General features: G+C 33.9%; 1 long non-coding RNA gene across 1 annotated transcript; it reads right to left on the bottom strand.

Moving 5' to 3' along the window:
- Positions 1-616: 616 nt before the first annotated feature.
- LOC146996346 (uncharacterized) lies at positions 617-7168 on the bottom strand. Its single transcript, XR_015041907.1, has 3 exons — positions 7087-7168; positions 3727-3816; positions 617-755 (listed from the first exon to the last, which is right to left on the bottom strand). It is a non-coding gene; the product is annotated as an uncharacterized LOC146996346 (long non-coding RNA).
- Positions 7169-18403: the final 11235 nt, after the last annotated feature.

The raw sequence follows: 18403 nt of genomic DNA, 5'->3' as shown, positions 1-18403 counted from the left end.
CTTTCTGCTCAATATATGCAATGTAAAATTTTCCGTAAATTTATTAATTCATTTTGTTTTGAGGTGAGGTTTTTATTCAACTCTCAATGTCAACGAGAATGTTTAGTTCATTTTTTATTCGGTCTCAAAAGAGAAATCAAAATACAGAAATCACAGTGAGAAAAGCACTGCTACCTTAAACTGTGATTATATATAACAAATGCAGTGAATTATAGTTAAAATATTTATATTTCTGAACTATTTCATATATAACATTTTCAGTTTCGCATATGTGGCAATTTAAGAACTTTTTTATGTATACCAATTTTTTGAAATATCTGCAAAATTTTGTATCTTCAAGGAAAGCTTATTCTTTCACCTTTAGTATATAAGTAATGGTAATTTACCAGATAAAATTACTTAATGGGGAATACAGAAAAATATCTAACCACTTACCTTTGTGACTTTATCTGCAAAGAGACTAAAAAAGTAGTTCAGCTAAATCTGCTATAATAAATATTTATAATAATGCTAAATTATGCAATATCTATTAATATGACAAATTTATTTGGATGAAAAATAAACACATTCAGAAATTTAAGGCACTATATTATGATTAACAGAGGAAAAACACTTTTCAAAATTCAAAATAGTTTTTATTAATCCAATTTATCACATTTTATTTGAATTCATGAAAAACAATCTTATATCCATGTATTCTTATGTATATAAGAACTCTTGATAAATTGGATCTCTGTCATTGCCTTTCACAGCACCTAAAATAAAAAAAACACTCACAATTACTATATGTGAATATAATTCATAATTAAATTTAAACAAATGACTATTAGAATGCAAATTAAAGGAAGCATTTAAAATATTTTAACATTTAGTACCTATAAACAGAGTAGCAATTATTTGATTTTTCGATTATAGTAAAATAAACATGGGGGGATGCCTTTTAAAATTTTTTATGTCAGAAAATAAACTCAAACCACCAGCTGAATATATGAGCAGTTTTATCAATCAGCCACTGGTAGGTAACCTGGATACTGAATCAACATATAAAGTTGCCAAGATAAAGAGAGAAACAAAATTATGATAATCACATCTTACCTATTCATAAAACTATTTTAAATTTAATGTGTAGGCAAGTCCAAAAAGAGTGAGAATGAATTTATTTTGCAACAAAAAGTAAAGTCTTGCAGGAGCAAAGAAAACTTGTCTCATGAGATTGGCAAGTAAAAAATAATTAACTGCATCTGGTAACATTTATCTGACAACACATAAGTAACTGTTAGCTACGTGCAGAAAATAAAATCTGATCAGGGGCGTAGCTAGAGGGGGACAAGGGGGGCATCTGTCCCGGGGTGCAGAATCCAAGGGGCGCCAAACTGATATTAGAACATTTTAGAATTAAATGTTTTCCATCCTTGGCAAGCAGTAGGGGGCATGAAATCTTCAGTTGTCCCTGAGCGCTGAAAACCCTATCTATAACTCTGAATCTGATCATGTTAATGCAATTTTAAACTTTTGAATTTAACCGCAGAAATTTACCAAAGAAGTACTTGTAACAGTAGTAAATGAAGATGTGGCTAATCTTTACTGTATGGTACACCTTGGTTTCTGTCTGAAAAAAAATTGCAAAGTGGTATTGGTTGTTTGTGAAATGTGGAAGCCCATTGCGTCAAATAAGTTTTTTGGTAACCCTAATGTTGATAATGTTGGCGAAAGTAGCCTTTGGGGGAAAAAAAAAAAAAAACTTTTTTTTGTCAATAAAAAGGAGTTATTTCTGCAAATATTGCCAACGTGCTGTGATAAATTTAGTTTTGGGCTACTTTTTTTAATAGTAAACCTTTTGTACGGTCCCAGGTTTTTGGTTCTTACCATTCTTTTCAATTGCTGTGTTTGGTTGCACGGAAGTGGTATGGTCTTGTATTTTGAACATGCTATTTATTATTTTGGTGTGAATACCATCGTTTGAGTATGTCTGAGGTGACTAAGAGACGAAAAATTTAATTGAATTGCTTACCTGGAGGATGGTGGTGGGAAGCCTAAACATATGCATGTGAAAAAAAAAGGTATGTTAAAAAAATGACGTTTCATTTATTTTTTGTCTCTGTGTGTTAATTTTTGTTAGAAGATTTGTTGTTTAATGTTTTTATGTTAGGAAATATGTATTTTTGGTAACTTATTCCTCTCTATTTGTGTATTTTTGGTTGTCTGTGTGTTAAGACAGTGGCGAATTTTTTCTGGTAACTATGATATTTTTAACTTTCTGATTTTCTTAAAGTGAAAATAGATCAATGTGTACATGGACAAACTTAAGGCAGTGCACAATGCCCAGTTTGTGCAGTTCTCTGTTTTAATAGGTCGATGTGTACATGGACACAGAGTTTGTGTATGTCTTTGACTTCTTATTTTGGTTTTGTGTAGCGGCCACCTTGAAATTGGTGCCGATCTTGATATAAAAAAAAAGAAACGATTCGCCAAGGGTTACAGTAGAGTAAATTTTTACCAAAGATGTTCTACCATAATCACCATTTCAGTGGTTTAAACACTAGTGGAGCAGTATGCAGAGATGAAGATTTGAGTTTTGTTTACACAGCATGATGGTTTAGGCACTCCAGCCATTACAGTGAACAAAATTATAATAAACATAGCCACAATAATTGTCTATAAATATTGATGTATAACACTGCATTAACTAATATATTTCTTATGCTAGTATATACAAAATCCTTAATCGAAGGGAAAATCAGAAGACTGTGCATGCATTTTCCTTTAACTGAAACATGGATTTTACCAAACAAATCTCAGTCTTACGGGACATGCCACACTATGCAGGTAGACAGTAAAAAGTGCTTGTGTTGTTTTTATTTGTTAGAGGTATGAAATAAATATACTTCTAGATTTTAACTTTTCTTTTCTTGTTTTACATTTAGATTACCTATCAAAAAGTAAGAAATTTTGATATTATTACAATATCGGAGTTAAAATAACAATTATTGGACATGTTAAAGTAATGAAAATTTTAAATTAGGTTAAAAAGTAACCCTTAATGTGGCATATTTTTGAATTAAACTCTGTCCCTCTTTATTAAGGACTTTAATTAACTAATTTTAAATACAGAGCTATGAATTAATTTTTTCCCTTGCATGTTATAATAACTGAATTAAAATTACTCTGATACAGTCAAAATTCCTAAATGCAAGTACATAAAATTTACTTTAGCAATTTAAAAAGATGAGACACACCGAACACGTGAATAAATTTCTATCAAAGAATAATTTATTAAATTTGGCCCATTCCATAGTAAACTTTAACCATTAGATTACATTATTACACCATGTTATCAGTTTGAAAAGCAAGTCATATGCCAGATCTTGTATGTAAAAGAAATGCACAAAATAATATACAGATTATTGAAAAATAATGTATACCAATGTTTATAGATATGATTAAATGTAACAGAAATTTACTGTCGCAACCACATTTTTAAGTGAAATGTATTATTTTAACATTTTACAATATTTAAGGCATGGCACTAAATGCAACATTATGTGCCTGGATATAAGTTAGTAAATTAAAAAAAAATAATAATAATAATCAAAGAATTAATGTCATGAAAAATTTCAAAAACAAGCAGAATTTAATTTAGAAGACCTTTAGACACTTATGATAAATAAATCTGAGAATTCTTCACCCAAAATTAAATTATAATTAACTAAAACCAGTTTGACTGACCTTCTACAAAATCCTTCAGCTGTAATTTTTTCTAGCTTGAAAACCAAATTCTTCTCCACATGGTAATAACATCTTAACCAGTTGAAATTCCTGCAGAAAGTTTGATAACACAGTAATAGAATTAATAGAATAGAAAAATTAACACAAAAGTATAGAACATCATTTAAACTTAACATTATTACAAATTTTGGTGCTTTCTGACTATCTGCAAAGCTGTGAAAATTGGCAAAATGGTTAGTTTATGGTTCATATCTACTGCTCTGTTCACAAGTAGTAATTCAAATAAGCACTTTATAAGAAACAAGAAATTTTAGGATGCACACACACAAAAATATATACATTGGGTCAATATTCACATATTTTTCATCCAATGGAATACTATTCAGAAATAAAGATTAAATATAAAGCATGTAAATACATGTGTGTGGTATGCATATTCATAGTTTGCTATCATCGTGTGCATACTCTTGCTGTTTTAGCATAAGTTGAAGCTGTGAGGGCAGATGATAAGAAAGTATCAGAATTTTTCATGTATAAGAAAAGATTGCCCTGACAATAGTATCTCAATTGTTTAGCACTGACATTTACATAGCGCATTAGAAATATATAGTAATATATGTATAATAAAAAGATAATTGCATATTATTAATTCATTTTTTTAAATGCCAAACTTTAACAATTCTTTCACATATAATTAAACAGAATTGTTTCACATGAACATCTAAAATCCATTCTTAACTAAAGAATAAATAATAAAACCATGTAAATTTCTTATCAAGCCCATCATTTCCGAAATGGGTACTTTTCCGTTTTGCCGGCGCAAGCGATAAAGTCGCCAATAATGGTACAACGGATGCCAAACGAATATTCTTGCTGGTAACCTTTTACGCAACAAGTCGCAGCTTTTTCTTATCAGATTGATTGTTTCTTTCAATACTGGCATATAGTTACATAGAATTTTTATCAGATATATCAGTTTTGTGTCTAAGGCCATTTTCGGTAATTAAGTCAATTAGGATGCAATCACAGCTCTTACCCGAAGCCGAAAATATAGAAAAGGAAAGTCAAGGGTTAAATTTATCAATTCTAATGAGAATGCATTAGTGAAGTAAAGCACTGCAGTTTTACATAATTTCTGAGTAAGCTATTCGTACGCATTGAAATATTTCTTGCATTTAAACTTGTGTTCCAAATTAAGATTTAACTTGAAATTAATGTAGATAATTACTGATAGAATTAGATTTTTGTAGAGTAGTTTACGTGAGATGAGATCGTTTGGGGTCACATGATATGAACCGGAGACTTAGGATGTTGAACCATGAAAGCATAGTAAATTCTTAAATTAATGTCTTTTTACAAATTTATTGTCTTTTTATAAAGTTTTAAGCGATATTAAAATGTTTATGCCTTCAAAAAAAGAATTCTTAGAACTAAAATTTTTTTAATATTTTTTATGTGTATACTGTATGTTGTCGCCAATAAAGTCTGCTTGGCGAGATTTGCGCTGGCGAAACGGAAAATGTCTACTTCTGAAAGTTCCCAGCATTTCTCAATATATTATTAAATTACTAAACTAAGCATCAATGATCGTCATGTTCGCTAATGTGGCAATATCTTTCACACTTCTTTGTTACCACAAGTAACAAGTAGGCTTCAATAAATCTTTAACTGTTACATGCTACTTTTGTCTAAAATTTGTACAAATAATAAAATTAAATCAGCTCTTTATAATATGCTCAAAGAAATAATTTTGTTTGAAAATTTGTATGTTATATATTGGCCTGATTAATGATTCAGGAAATAATTCGGGTTTTCAAAGTGCTTCCAATAATTCAAATTTCAGCTTGTGTCAAAATAAAATCTATAACACAAAGATAAGCAAATTTCCTTATGAACAATGCATTTTAACATTATTCAATCACTGGCAATCACACAGTACTGATTGCTTCAATAAGCATTACTGTAACTGTGTTATTTAAAAGACTGTAATGTTTTAATTATTTCCTTAATTAAAACATTACAATCTTTTCCTCCTTCTAACACCAAAAGAAAACCCAGATAAGAAATATAAAAATATCAGTAAAAATAAATTATATTATTGAATGACACTTTACATTAATTACATTTATGCATATATTATTTTATTATAAATTATTTCAAAATCAAAGGAGAGAAGGGGGAGAAACTTTAATATTGACATTTCTAAAATGATATAAACATTAATCATTTAGTACAGTTTGTTATTTCAGGCAAAAAGAATTCACTTTTCTGAATAGCATTTATATTTCCATCTCACTTTCAATGAAACATCAAGAGAAATGCATATAATTTAAACACCAGTTTATTTTATTTATCAGACAGATTATGTCAACTCGAAAAAACCTATCAGTAAAATTCGGTAGTAATAATTCTGAATGTTAGGCAACTTGCAAGATTCAACAAAAATTAATCAATACTTTTATTATAATGACAATACTACAGTAACATGAACATAAAATTAAACTGCATATAACTATAAAATAAGCCAGCATATAATAATGGTGCATTGGTTTCTAAAACAATGGGCTCGATGAAAAACTACATGTATTATGGTAGCTATTCATATTCTTCAGCTCTCCTAATATTCTCATGTTTACTTTACATAACTAAAGTATCTAAAATACAATAAAAATGCAAACAATATTTATGAGAAAATGTTAAAAGCAATCATAAGCATTTGATTGAATGACCATATTTTGTCTTCCTGCAAGTCGAATCTTAAAATGATATGCAGTTTGAAAAATGCTTAATCCTTTTATAAAATATTCAAAATAGATTAAAAAAAAGGTACTGTTCTGTTATCAGGACCGGGTTCAGAATTGTATTTATGTATGCTTGTATATGTGTATGTTTGTGTGTCTACATATACACATCTATGCACATACTTACGAACACAGGTTCATACATTTCCGATTCTGGTCCCAATAACAGAACAGTACCCCCAAAAAAACTTGAATTACAAACTAGATTAAGATAATGTTTCAACCATACATATTTTGGACAAAACAATGCAAACTCTTATTTTTATACAATTGTTCAAACTATTTAACATAAATTTATTGCTGTAATAAAATAATAAGCAATCTGATCACACATATTATTTTGAAACTGAATGCATAAACTAGACTAAAAAAAATTCAGTCATAAACATTTGGATAGCAGGGCAAATTAGATATTTGAAAAGACAGCCAGCCATTGAAATACACGTAATTCACGACAGAATGGTAACAATTCATAAAGCTGTGAAACATTTAACTGTCAAAATGACATAAATTCGAAAAGCAAAAAAAGTAAACATACAAGTATTGCAACTGAACTTACCTTTCATGCAACAAAAAATATCCATACAAGTTAACCTCATGGCGCAGCCATTTTGGATTTCGTTTCAAATCAGACAGATGTTTACGGATTTGCGGAAGAATACGAGGAACTAGTAGTTCGCCGGATACAATGTGCAATGACGCGAAAGAATATAGTTCTGTAGAACTTCCTACATTATTCCGTAATAAACAGTACTATTTCCTAATTCTTTCTTTATCTAATTAATTAATTAATAGGGAAATAGTTAAATAATGCCGAATTCATTTTTAATGAAATGTAAAATTTTGCATGTATGGGACGACCACCTTCCGTCCAATATTTCTGAGAATATAAACAAATTTTGGAATCTGAGAGTATCAGTAAATAAATATATAGAATATCGCCTCTCAAACGACCACTTCTGAAAGTGACCAATATAAATAAATATTGATATTAAGCATTATTTCTATAAAACGACCATCTCTATATAAGACCAAAGTTTCTAGAATCTTGGATAGTCATCGGAGATGTATCTTTACTGCGAAATTATCGCACGACTGTAATTCAATATCAATAACAGATCGCGCGATTGAAAACCATTTTCTGTCCTGTAATTAGAGGAAAAAAATTTTCCTTATGAGGTATTTCTCCCGCTTTCCTTGCGTGCCTTCGTGGTGTAATAGTTCTGCACGCTGGGCCGGTATTTCAGAGGTCCGTGGTTCGATTCACGGCGAAGTGGGTTGCTAATTTTTCATCTCTACGGCTTCCCAAAAAAATCCTAATGTCTCTACAGTGGCGCCCGAATTAAAAAGGTGTTGGATGAGGTATATCCACACCCAGGATTTAGTGATTGGATCCCCTTAAAAAAAAAAGTCGGCCTTTAAAAAGAGAAGTAATATAAGGTATTTCTCCCGCTTTCCTAGCGTGTCTTCGGCCCACCAGTGGCCGAGCGGTAAAGTCGCTGAACCCTGGTAGTGCGATCCGAGGTTCGAATCCCGCGAACGGGCTGGCTGCATGGGTGTTTTCGTGGTTTTCCCCACGTATAACGTGTATACGAGCCAGTTTCCCTTAGAAAGTCCTCCACGAAGACATCCCTCCCCTTAGGCAGATAGCCCTAGTGTGCTTTGCCATAATTAAATACACCACCACCACACCTAGCGTGTCTTCGTGGTGTAGTGGTTCTGCACATTGGGCCGGTATTCCAGAGGTCCGTCCTTCGATTCCCGGCGAAGGCAGTTGCTAATTTTTCATGTTTCCTGCTTCCAAAAAAATACCTAATGTCTCTATACCCAAATTTTTAAAAAAATTCGTTTCCGTAATTAAATATATATATATATATCTAATTTTACCTATATTTGTAGTAGGGTTTGTAATCTGTAAGTAATTATACATGTAATTTATACATTTTTTATAAAAAAAAATATATGTTATTTAGAATTTTGCAAATATTCTAGAAAATGCTAATCCATTGAAAAAAATCTTTTCCATGACTAAATAAATTTTTATAAACGTCAGAAAAAATAGCAGTTAAAATTAATAACAAAATAACAAGAATAAATCATCAATCATATCAATATTTTTAATGTACAGCATTTAGAAACAACTTAGTAAAATACATATGAAAAATAAAATAATGTGCAAGTTTCAGATGTGAAATGTCAAAAAATTAAAACTGGTAAATTTGAGAACAAATATCCTCAAAATGTTTGACAACGAAAGTCCTCCGGACAATGCTGAATGAATGTCCTCAGGATGTGAAATTGGTGAACTCCTCAGGACATCTGAGAATCAACATCTTCAGGACATCCTGTCATATCCCGGGACATAGCGACAAAGACATCCTCAGGATGTTAAATTACGATCTCCTCAGGACATCTGAGAATCAACATCCTTAGGACATCCTAAGTATGTCCCGGGATATTGCGACTTAAATAGGACATCCTGAGGATGTTTTGTGCTATCGGGGTATATATATGTGTGTAATAAAAATAGAGAATATGTAAAAGATAATTCTAATTAAAATTAGTAGCAGAAATTAATTTCATTGTGTATTCAAAAATAGTAAGCCCTCTTTGCACTAATCCATGTCATATGATGTAAAACATGCCATACGATTGTTACGTAATTCTGATGATGTAACTGAAACTAAAGCTCAAATAGTCAATAATAATTTTACAGCAGTATCAATTATCCAATCATAATACTTTGAGAACCAAAACTAAGTCTGAGGTAAGATTCCATCTTGAACATAATGCCCTCAGTTGCTACTCTTCGACCTCACTGGACTGCTACCTGCTGTTAAAAGAAAGAATCGGTGTGTCTTTCGTTTGTGCTGCACGTAAGGTTATAGACCCAGGGCTACGAAATTTGGTATATAGGTGCATCTAGACAAAAGCCAGTGCACCTCAAAGCGAATTTTTCAAAATTCGAATCAGATTTTTTTTTAATTTTATCTTTTCGAATTTTTAGCATCCTTTTTTCCTTCGAGCATCCTTTTGAATAGTTTCATTCTTTCATAAATATGGTTTTGGCAGCATTTTTTCATTCAGTTGTATACTGTACTGTTCAAAATGAGCACTGTTGTCATTTGGAAAATTGAGGGCGATAATTCTGCGCAGTTTTTAAATTGAATGTTTCTCTTGGATACTGAACGTTTGTTGTGAAAATGCAACCGAAAAATGGTTAATTTATTTATTAGGATAATTAATATTTGTATTAAGGGATATTGCTTATTTCATTGTAATTTTGTTATATGTAATACATTTTTTTTTGATGAAGTTGTTTTGCAGAGTAAAATTCTGCGCAGTGTCTAAATTTAAAGCTTGGTGTTCCATTCAGGCATTTTTCCGGTGCATTTAAAAGCCAGACGAAGGCTGGCCCGCGTAGCTGCTAGTATGAAATAAAATGAAGATTTTTTTTCTGCCTCGTCTGCCAGTTTCCTATTCATTTTGGATCGGCATTTTAGCATTCTACGCCAAAAATCTTGATCTTCATTACGGATTCAATCTTCTATATTCTACATCATTAAGATTGCAAAGTTCTTTTTTATTAGATATATATTTAGTTACATATATAATCATATGATAAATCAGTAACAATAAAGAGACCATTACTGATGTCTAAACAAAACAAAATTATCATATCGCTTAAATTTTGTTATCATTGATCTTTTTTTCTCTCACGGGTGTGTCTGACAGCGCATTAAAATGGCTGGTATAAATAACACCTTTGATTTAACAATAAATCATTCATTGAAACTATAAAAGTCTACTTCTTATTTTTTTCTCAGATAGATTTCACCGGCTTTGTACTAATAAAAGTACACCCATGCAATGGTAATAGCATTAGTTTCTCGAGTAAGCGCAACTCTGTTGCTAAGCAACAATACAGCATCAGGTACGAAAGCAAGGTGTAAAGTCGGAGTCATAAAATTTCCAAAGATATAACTTCACAAAAGAAAAAGAAAAGTAATGAATTGTAAGATCAAAATTAGATTGTAAGATCCGTTTTATTCAGCATAGAGGATGTTATTTATAGCTTACAATGAAAATTGGTTTTCAGAAGCTGTCATTAGTTGTTAATAAGTTAAGTTGTCGTAAGCTGTTAATAAGTTGTCAATAACTGGTAGAAGATAATGAATAGAATCAAATTTTCAGTATTTGAGGGGACAAAATAACTTTAAACTTCTGGGAAAAAAATCTGATGTGCACACCACATGACTTCCTTGCACGTAATATTAAATTATACGCATTATTTCTTGCATTTCATCTAAATTTATTCGATTGAATTAAATCTGCATCGCCGGTACCGCATAAACAACAATAGAATAAATGCACTCTTTAAAATGCACTATATTTGTTTACTATAGCGACACTGGTTCACTTAACAGCGTTACATTTCGTCCATATTATAACTCAGAATGCATATAAATTTATATCATTTGAAGAATTATCTAATCGTTGCCACATGTTGTATTCAAAAACTATAACAAATCTAAAACGACGTATAAAATAAATTAAAACAAACAAAACAAAAATGAAACAGTTTTTCACAGACGATTCAGTATTTCTCATTCAATTTATTCAGTTCTCACTTCCCGACAAGGCAAAAATACATAAAACTCAAAATATTTGTATTAAAAATTATGAAGTAAATCTTAAACACTCATTTCCTGGAATAAATTCCAGAATGGATTAAACATGATTTAATTCCCAATAATAAAAGAAGGCGTTATCTTTGTTGTTGCGATGCTTATTTTCTCAGGATTGGTAACAAATCCGCTATTTTGCCAAGTTTGAAATGTAAACAAACATGTCCACCATGGCAAAAATTTTAGGCTTAGCGGCACTTAAACAACTTTAAAATTGTTGATAACTCCACAAATATTGCACACAGAGTTACTAAAGGCATAGAAACCTTAACCGGAAGATAAGAACAACATAACTCAATCATTTTTAAAGCAAAAAATGCATAATTTACAAACATATAAGAATAAAGAAACTGAGCTGACTGAGCCGAGTAAAAAAGTGGATATATTGTAAACTACTTTTGGTGCGGCCGATTGCAACCAAAATACCAGGTGCACATCTACATGTTATAGCAATCCTATATACAAAATTTCAACGTTCTGAGGCTACTAGTTTTTAAGTTAAGCGAGATACGTACGTACGTACATACGTTCGTACAGACGCCTCGAAAAATTCTCTTTAGAATTCATTTTAAATCAATTTTAAAATTTTTTTTGGGAAAAGAGTCCTTTGTTCTGTCCTTACTTGCGTATGCCACGCAAAAAAATCATTAAATTGCATTGGATAGCGGTCAAAATCGATATTTTCGTTGAAATATGATATCAGGATCAATGTTCCTTCTAACCTTCTTCGGGAACATACAAGGACCTGACTCGGAACAGAGAGCTTACTAAAGCTATGTTCACTAATTGTGGTAAGTAGACAGGATACAGACGAAGGGTATACAAAACCCTTTATTTTTCTCTATATACAATAACTTCCGTACTTCGGAATACAATGACCCGCCACTCGGGGTCTAACGTAAAGGTATAAAAATAAAACTAAACTCTAATTTAACTTTAGAATAATACACGTGGAAGATTGGCCTTATAATAACAGGAAGCGTATGTAGCACAGAGACTGTGAACACTACAATACGTTTTAATTTATCAAGAGGATTAAAACCTCTGGCCTGGAAGGCGAACAGCAACTGCGTAACTTCTAAGGTAAGCGGCCTGCGTTGACTCACTGCTTCCTCTCCTTCGCTTGGCAAAAAGGCCACACTTAAATACTTGGCATTCGCCAGACAAACTTTGCATAAAAACCTTCACGCTTATAATTCTGGCTGGAAGTAGAAAATAAGAAGTGATAGTAAAGATTTAAAATAAAATAAACGTTAGTAAAACTTAAGATCCTTACATACTTCCCGCCAGAGTTAATTAGTTTGAAACTGAGGTCTAAAACGACCTTGTTGAAAACTTTTAGCTCTAGAATCTAACGCGAGGCCACTCTTTTACAAACATAACTTCGCTAGAAACTAGAAATTTAAAGGAAAGAAATTTGTTACAATAGCAACTCCCAGGATATCCAACAATCTTTTTTTCATCTGTACTGCATCTAAACAGGAGCTTTATTCAATTCTGGTTCCTTCCAGAGATCTGGAAGGAAAACTAGTTTAATGAAATGTTACACAATGACATTGCAAATAACATATAGAATATACTTCTCTTAACATTCTTATTTCATTCATGACTATTTTAATTATCTCTCCTCGTGCTCTCTGACATGTGTTGTAAAAGAACACCAAACACGAATGTGTTTCTGTCTACGTGTGCCACACTTCCTCCTACAATCCAAACACTAACGTGTTAAAATTCAACATAACGAGACCTCTTAACACACCCTAATTTCAACTCTAAACCCTGAGGTACTATTCTAAAAGTGGCTAACTCTAAAGTGTAGCGTCAGAGAGCCTAACTACATCATTCAACCTTTACCACATATTCGCCATGATTTAATCTTTACAGTCACACGAATAACAAATTTTTAACATTACTTTCACCTTTACCATATCACGGTATTTCTTAACATTTAAAATAACAGAACATATCAACATGCCGTTAATTTTACAGATTTGAAAACATACATTAGTAGTACATTGTTAACTTCTATTCTTTTCAAAGCAAGTGCCAATTCTTTCTACATTGAAATAATACATTTCAAAAAGTCTTTCAGACTAAAACTTCTCTCTTGTTAGAATGTTTTAAATAAACTTTATACAATAACTTTTTACAATATTTAAGTCTTTACACAACGCTATTATACATCAACTTTAGTTTTACGCCCGAGTAATTGAAAATATAATAAGAAAATCGGTCACAACTTATTTCTCGCCCTTTTGGCGATAAAGGTAGACCTCGCATGAGGTAAAACTTCTTGAAATCTGCCACTTGCAGTAAGAATGAAAGATTAACTTAAGTTTGCAAAGTAACATAAAATTTTACTTATCTTTGTAATATTCGGACATCCTTTTCTGGGCCCAGTCTTTAAAGGTACTGCAGATAGTAGTTTGGTTTATCCTCCTTCTTGTACGGGCTCGCCCTTTAGTGCTTTCCTCTGGAAGCTTCCGTTTTTCACCAGTTCGGCCACCCTTGAACACCTTCCTTTTCTCCTCTGCTTGTGGTCTTGGCCGTTTGAAGGCAGCTGGTCTTGGCGGAACCGGGAAACTTCTGTCGTGATCCTGCTTGGACCTCGTTGTTGGCCGTTCAAATTTTCCTTGTACTTTTGCCTCCGCCGCTGATGGCCCTTCTGCAGTTCGGCGACTTTTGCTGCGGAGAGTTCTGTCGGATGAGTAGATCTTCCGTTTTAAAGCCGGGTTATAGTTGCCGTCATTTCTCCTGGTCCTCTTCACATATGTCGTCCTTCTCCCTTCTTCATTCTGGGGGTGTTCGTGAACTCTGTTTTCTGGACGGTGGAACGGCTTCTTTTTCTTGTTACCTTCAGTTTTTCCGCGGGGCAATTTTCTTTTCACTTGCTTCTGTCTCTCATTGGCTTGCCCTTGTACTTGTCGTTTTTCCACCTCTGGAACTTGTACCTGCGGTGTCTGCCGTGCCGGATCCTGCAAAAGATCTGAAAAGATTTGCATTTTATTACGATCGAAGTAGGGCTTGATTTGATCAATGTTTGCGGAACAGGTTTCACCATTTCTGGCTTTTAACACTACAACAGCGTGATTTATTTTTTCTATAACATATGGTCCTTCAAATCGTGGAAAAAATTTGGCAGTTTTATCTTCTGGTGCTGAAGAAAGTTTTTCTATATCACCCATTTTAAATTCGGGGGCTCTTTGTTGCACATAAAATAATTTATCTAACGGTGTTATAATCTTTCTGCCTAGAAATAACTCAGCAGGAGTTTTGCCCGTTGTATCATGTTTTGCGGTCCTAAGGGCGAAAGCAAATTCATTGACATAGTTATCCCAGCTTTTATGAAAATTTTTAACATAACTACGGATAATTTTCACTATATTTCTGTTGACCCGTTCCGCTATATTTGATTGCGGCCGATACGGGACCATTTTTAAATGACGTATGCCCCGTTTTTGGCACATGTCTTCAAATATATTACTTACAAATTGAGGACCATTATCCGATATAACTTTTAGGGGCGCCCCGTATTTTAAAATATATTTATTTAAAATAGAATCGGTAACTAATTTCGCGGAGGCTCGTTTTAAGGGAACAATTTCGGTCCATTTACTAAAATGATCAACCATAACAAGGAGATAGCGACTTTTATTTAACTGACTTTTTGGGAAAGTGCCCAATAAATCGATGCCAATTATTTCATTTGGAAATTCGGATTTAATACTATTTAGAAACCCGGCCGGGCGGAAATTAATATAATTAACTGCTTGACATGTTGGGCAGGACTGGACATACGCCCTTGTTAACTTTTGCAGTTCAGGAAAGTAGACTGCCTCGCGTACGCTTTGGATAGTTTTTCGAATACCAGCATGAGAAGCTAAAGGGCTGTCATGGAGCTCCTGCAGGATATTTAATCTAAGACTAGCTGGGATAACAGGTCGAAATTCGTTGTTGGAATTCGTAGTTTTTGTGTAGAATAATAGACCATCTATTAGTTCGTAATGGGCCGCCCTATTTCTTATCGCCACAATATCTTGGTGGCTAAAATTTTCAGGATCCTTCAAATACTCATAAATACTTCCAAACTCAGGATCCTTACCCAGTTCGGTTATTACAGTTTCTCGGGAATTTATTGTACATGCTGTCAGCATTGCCATGTTTACGGTATTGCCTTGTTCGTCTATTTTAATCCTTGATAGGGCATGTGCTACGATATTTTCCTTTCCAGGGGTATGCTTGATTACCAGATTATATTCTTGCATCTTGAGTGCCCATCTTATTAACCTTGGGGATAAATTTTTCCCTGAGTACAATCTAGTTACCGCCTCATGAGCAGAGTATACTGTTATCGGCGCCTTTCCAAAATAGACTCGGAACTTTTGCACTGCTAACAGAACTGCAAGTGCCTCTCTCTCGATCGCGGAATAGTACTTTGTGTTTGGTTTAAAGTTCGGCTAAAGAATGCCACGGGCTGCTTATTTGCGAAAGTACCGCTCCTACCGCATAATCCGAAGCATCCGCTGAAATTTCTAAATTTTCATCCTTTTCAGGAAATTTCAACACAGGGGCTTGCGTTAATGCTTGTTTTAATTTTTCGAAAGCACTATTGGCTTCGGCCGTCCACGAGAATCTTGCCTTTTTCCTTTTTAATTTTAACAATGGCTCAGCGATAGCCGCAAAATCTTTTATAAAGGACCTATAATATGAACAAAGTCCTAGAAAAGAAGAGAGCTTCTTTGCCGTGTTTGGAGTCGGATACTTTTGTACAGCGATTATTTTTGATTCATCTGTCTCGATCCCTTTTTGAGATATTTTGTAACCTAAATATTTTAATTCAGGGGCTGCAAATTTGCACTTTTCGACATTAACTTTTAGACCGGCCTCATTTAATAAAGAAAACACCTGTCTTAAATCCTGTACATGTTGGTCTAGATTATCACTAGTAATAATGATATCGTCTAAATAGATAAATGTGGACTTTCCAAGAACAGGTCTTAACACAATGTCCATGCATCGCTGAAATGTTGCCGGGGCGCCTGAAAGGCCAAACGGCATACGCAAAAATGCATAAGTGCCAGACTTGGTTATAAAAGCAGTCTTAGGCACGTCCTCAGGCCTCACCCCTATTTGAAAATAACCAGTCGTTAAGTCTAAAGTCGTCATAAATTTGGTTGATTTTATGTTCCTTAAAATTTCTTCTATGATCGGTAACGGATATACCGGATATTTCGTTATGGAATTTAATTTACGGTAATCAATAGCGAATCTCCACCCTTTTGGATGCTCCAAAGGATAGTCATTATTTTTCTTACATAAAACCACCGGGCTAGCATAACTACTTGAGATGGGCGTTATGATCTTTTTACGTAATATGGTAATATGCCATTCTATAATTTTTTCCTTATACTTATCATACCGGTATGGTTTTTGACGAACTGGCAATGCATCTCCGGTGTCAATACTATGGTTAGTAACCTGAGTAAATCCTGGAATATCACTAAATAACGAAGCAAATTCACTTACCACTTGTCGGATTCTATCTTGCTCGTCATTAGGCAGGTGGTCAAGATTTAACCTTGGCGGTTCAGCCTTTTCTACACGCACTGGTTTCATTGTCAGCTTAAGGGACGCTTCATTAAAATCCAGTGTAGCTTGTGCGTCTGAAAGAAAATCTATTCCTAAGATCAAATGTGCTTGCAGATTCTTTACTATAAAAAACATCACCTTTACTTGTTCGTCCTTGATACGGATATACAAAGGTACTTTACCTACGCACTTACATTTTTCTCCTTGCGCCGCTAATACTGTCGTATTATCCGCATTATATATGCGGTATTTGCGAAAATACTTTCTAAAAAACTCTTCTGCCACACAGGAACACTGCGCGCCGGTATCCAGGAGTGCGGTGGCCGGGATATTATTCACCAAGACTTCGATCTTCGGAAGAGTCAAATTTTTCACCATTACTGTATTTAACTTGTAGGAAGAGGGGTTTTCGTGGCCTTCGGATTTCCGCACCCTCTCGTCCGCAGAAATCCGTTTTAGTTTAAATTATTTTTCCTTTCCGTACTTTCCTTCTTTTTCCACTGGCCTTGAGACTTTTTTCCTGGGTTGCTATTGAACTGTCGACGTTCGCCGGCTGTTTTTGAATGCTCGGGTTTCCTTGCCCACTGATTCGCTTTTTCTCCGTAGCCATGTGCTTGAGTTTGCTGTAGTCTTGGCGTACCAAATTGGTTTCGCTGTTGATATTGGCGTCTTCTTTCGACGTCCGCCGTTCTTCTACTTTCAATCTGGATTGCTAGCTCAAATAATTTTTCCAGTGTAGTCGGATTTCTTAATTCAATAAAGTCTTGCACTTGGGGCAGTAACCTCGGCAAAATCACTTGAATTATTTCAGGATCCGGACGGTTTCCATACAAGAGCTTGAAAACGTGAATTTTCCTTAAAATAAAGCTCGAGAGGTTTTCGATTCTTTGTTGATATATGCTGAAAAGTTCCGTTTCTAATTTCGCACGATCCCTTACAACAGGGAAGGCTTTTAGTAGGGCAATCTTGAAATTTTCGTAAGTATAGGTGGGACTTCCTGCTTGACCCAAGAGACTTCTGCCTATACATTTGAACCAGTTAAGCGCTTGGCCCCTCAACGCGCTGGTAGCTAAGGTAACTATTTGAAACTCGTGCACGGGGTAGAGCATGAAGTGGTCATCCAATTTTTCCAAAAAACTGGTTACCGGTGAGTTTCCGTTAAACGTTCCTTCTGGTTTCATCGAAGCGCGCATGGTCTGGACGATGTAACCGAATCCTTCCAGGGCGGCAGCTGGCATTTCTGGATTCTGAGCCGTTTCTGCAGGCAGCACAGGTTCTTCTTGAAACTCGGCCATGGTTATTCTTCTTCGTTGGGCGCCACTATCAGGATCAATGTTCCTTCTAACCTTCTTCGGGAACATACAAGGACCTGACTCGGAACAGAGAGCTTACTAAAGCTATGTTCACTAATTGTGGTAAGTAGACAGGATACAGACGAAGGGTATACAAAACCCTTTATTTTTCTCTATATACAATAACTTCCGTACTTCGGAATACAATGACCCGCCACTCGGGGTCTAACGTAAAAGTATAAAAATAAAACTAAACTCTAATTTAACTTTAGAATAATACACGTGGAAGATTGGCCTTATAATAACA

The sequence above is a fragment of the Stegodyphus dumicola genome, chromosome 7, assembly GCF_044657685.1.
Source record: "Stegodyphus dumicola isolate Sdum_Otavi_A_Nest chromosome 7, ASM4465768v1".
Classification (NCBI taxonomy): Eukaryota; Metazoa; Arthropoda; class Arachnida; order Araneae; family Eresidae; genus Stegodyphus; species Stegodyphus dumicola.
The sequence above is the reverse complement of the archived record's forward strand: the minus strand, read 5'-3'. Positions and strand labels throughout refer to the sequence as shown.